This window comes from Pinus tabuliformis, chromosome 4_1, assembly GCF_031772625.1.
Source record: "Pinus tabuliformis cultivar Carrire ecotype Pingquan chromosome 4_1, CPIR1, whole genome shotgun sequence".
NCBI classification, from domain to species: Eukaryota; Viridiplantae; Streptophyta; class Pinopsida; order Pinales; family Pinaceae; genus Pinus; species Pinus tabuliformis.
In genome coordinates this window covers 488,616,422-488,620,120 of record NC_142303.1, presented here as the reverse complement: position 1 = coordinate 488,620,120, position 3,699 = coordinate 488,616,422, and the positions used below count along the sequence as shown (strand labels likewise).

Genomic DNA, 3,699 nt, shown 5'->3' with positions numbered 1-3,699 from the left:
ATTGATGTAAGATAGAGCATATACTCTGAATATGTTATATTGGGACTCATTAAGAATGTTTGCTGGGCAGTCTGTCGTTATTTGAGTTTTGATTATATGCTTACTTTAAGCTCATATGTTTGTATTTGCTCTGGTTTGTGTTGTGCAGGAATCTCTCTCATCTGAACCTCGGAGGAGAAATTTCCCCAGTGATTGGAAATCTAAAAAGCTCAGAGTCAATGTACGTGAATTCAGAAGTTCACTGTATAGGTTCACTATATATTACTTTTAAGCACTTTGGGTTCATTGCAATTAAACTGATAGTCTTAATGGAGCAGCTATTTATAATATATATGCTGTTCATAGTTGATTCAGTGTTCTGCATGCAGTGACATTAAAGGAAATGGTCTCTCCCTTGCCTTTTACATTGGATTCAGCTCTCTGGTTTCTCTTTTACACAGTGAGCGCTTCATGTGGCTGAATGACAACCAGTGGGGTTTTGTTGCAGTTTAAATCCTTCCTAGGCGCCTGGATGGCTCGGTTCTACACCAGGTGAACGTTTCTTTTCTGTTGACGGTCATTCATACTTTTTCTTTTTTTTGTATTGTACAGCTCGAACTTTTCCTGTTCTCGGTCTCAGTTCTTTAATTTTTTTTTTACTATGTAGTTATATCGGTTAGGAGTGTTACAGAACGGCTCATGAAAAACCCTTGAAAATCCCTTTAAAGAAATGTTCACCCCACCTATCTAGGAAAGTCTCTTTTCAAGCGTTTATCTGTCCAAACAAAAATGACTGTTCAACTACAAGTTGGTTAAAGCAGATCTCACCATATGCAACACTCGTAGTCTGGTTCAAGATGCATATATTACTTTACTATAGATAATTGTTAAGTATTACGCTGAAAACAACTCTCTTTTGAGAAGATATCTGATGCTGAACCAAGCTGCTGTGTGCGTCTAAACGTCCCTCTAGTCAAATCTACAAGTCATCATTCTCATGGTTTATATTTCGTAGAAACCGCTGACTTGATTTGATCTTCAATGTTGCTGCAGAGATGTCTCTTTAAATTATTTATATGGAGACATTCCCTTTTCAATATCGAAGTTGAAACAACTATAACAACTGTAAGTATCCTAACATTCTGCACTTGCTCGCTATTGTAAAGAATTTAGCTTAATTTGTGGATGTTTTTGTATTTTGCCCTGTCTTAGAAGGGAGTGAAAGCTCCTTTTGACACATTGATCAAATTTACAGGATTGTGAAGAATAACCAGTTAATGGGGCCTATACCTTCAACGTTGTCTCAGATTCCAAACTTGAAGAAAATGTAGGTTGGGAATACTATTTTGGATTCTACTCTCTTTGCTGCCCTTTACTTGTCAAAGAACTGCATAGGATGTGTAAACTCTGGATTCTGGAGGAGTATCATTTCCTCCAGTGCTCAGGGGACATATCTGAGCAAGGTGACTCAAATTTTTCACACGAAGCACTTCACAGCCTCATGCAATGTTGCAGAAATGCCACAAGTGGTCAATTAAAGCTAGATAAATACTTTTTGAGATACAACAACTCCTACAATATAATTCCACCCTTGCTCTGGTGTTGGTTTTCACTGGCATTAGAGCCATACTTGGTGCCTGAACCTGTGTGTTGTTTGACGTTTTTGTTTATGTAGATATTCACCGAGAAAACACACACCAATTGAAAGGGAGGGAGGAAAATACATTATTTTACTAATCAAACAAAGAGTCAAGCTATATTTACTAAAGTTTATCTTTGTCGCATCCAAATGTAGTATGTTGTAAGCATTTACTATTTGATGTTCTAGAACATTTATTACATTTTGTAATGCACATTCCATATCAATGAAAATGGTTGCCTCGTTTACCAGGGCACTTGCTCATTTTGCATAAAATAGTTGACATTTCGAAATCTACCCTCTCTTTAAGAGCTTGATGCAATAAATTAGAAATTATGAAACATGATGATTACAAAATCTTTTGGACTAATGTGGCTTCTCTTCCTCATTTAAGCTGTGTGGATATGTGGTCTGACTTCTCTTAATCGATGGTGCTTATTAACGTGGCCATCAAATCTTGTATATGTTTTAGTTGTCAAGTCTGTAACCGCCTTTGCACCGATCAACAACTCCATGAGCGAAATGGCTTATGGAGCGGTAGATTATTCCTCCATCAATGTAAGTGAACAAGGATACGGGTAATGAATGCTAACAATTATAATATCAACTGCTATGAGAGTGGTTGATGCAAGAATGGGCGATAATAATGAAGGTATGAAACTGGTTTTGCAATAATGTCGAAGGCATTGAAGTGGGTCGACTTGGGAATAATGAATGCCAAGTCAACTTCGTCAAGAAGAGCATAAGCTATCATGAAGAGCATAAGCTATGAGATGTGATGAATTTGCGGAGCATAATTTCCCACTGGCTAACAATGTTAATGTTGTGCCTTCATTGTCCTTTGTCCTATAGCAATATGCATGGCAACCGTTTGAATGGAACTATTCCTTTGGAATTTCAAAAACTTAAAAGGCTAACTTATCTGTAAGTAATCCTGGGCCATATTCTAAATTGACCTATAACATAATGAGTTGTTGAATTGCATTAAGCATATTCAATGTGACTAACGGATAACGTTGCTGCTTTTACAGAAATCTGTCCTCCAACAATATCACGGGAACAATTCGTGTAGAGCTGGGGCATATTATAAATTTAGACAGATTGTGAGTTTTAGTTATTCTAGTGTCTTGGTACATTCATCTTGATGGCCAGATGCCCAGTGAGAAGACCGTTGGTCGCGGAGATGATGCCTTCAACACTTTCTTCAGCAAAACTAGAGTCGAAAGCATGTCCCCCCTGCTGTATTTGTAGATCTGGAGCCGATTTTCATTGACGAGTAACCTGTAAGCTGGCCAGCAGATGCCAACAGATGTTCAGCTTGTTGGAACCAGTTGAACATCGTAATAGAGATGGCGAACAATTGCGGATGGCTTGGCCAGTGGAATATTTGTTGCATCATCATCAAGGGGTATGAATTCCAAAGAACCTGTTGATGGAAATTCCCAAGCAAAATTCTGTGAAATGAAAAATCTATTGAGACCATTGGGCATGTCTATTTATGACGGAAGTATGTGACTTGAACAAGAGATGTCATATCTCTGATATTGCAAGAATTTTTAGACCATGAACTCAAATTCATTGAAATGCAGTAGCATAATAGTGAATTGTAAAAATTAAAGATTCAATGTGGGTAGTCACTAATCTAATTTAATTAGGTTAATGAAGTAAATTATTACAGGATTGGATTAACTGATGAACTGGTGGAGTTCTTGGGATTAGCGTAGCCCTAAAAGCATGCCACAAGTTTCAGGAAATTGTGTTCTGATTTAATTATATTCAGGGCATGAGAAGGATGCATTGTTTAATAGGGTTGAGTTTCAGGAAATTGTGTTCTTATTTAATTATATTCAGGGCATGAGAAGGATGCATTATTTAATAGGGTTCCAGAGCTGATCATGATTATTTGAGGGAAATTCCTCTTTTACTTGCCTCTATATTACATTTCAACTTTCTCTGTGGATTGAAATCTTGTAACAACAGTCTGATCCTCAACAATGTCAAAGCTCCAGATATTTTCGTTCTTTTCCATGGATAAGAAAACACAAATTTTCCTCATGAATAATATGCTCTTCATTGCCTCC

At 37.2% G+C, this 3,699-nt stretch overlaps 1 long non-coding RNA gene across 1 annotated transcript; it reads left to right on the top strand.

Annotated features, from left to right (window-relative positions):
- The first annotated feature begins 464 nt into the window (after positions 1–464).
- On the top strand, positions 465–1,505 carry LOC149176642 (uncharacterized). The gene is made up of 3 exons (XR_016258659.1): positions 465–531; positions 1,033–1,104; positions 1,235–1,505. It is a non-coding gene; the product is annotated as an uncharacterized LOC149176642 (long non-coding RNA).
- The last annotated feature ends 2,194 nt before the right edge of the window (positions 1,506–3,699 follow it).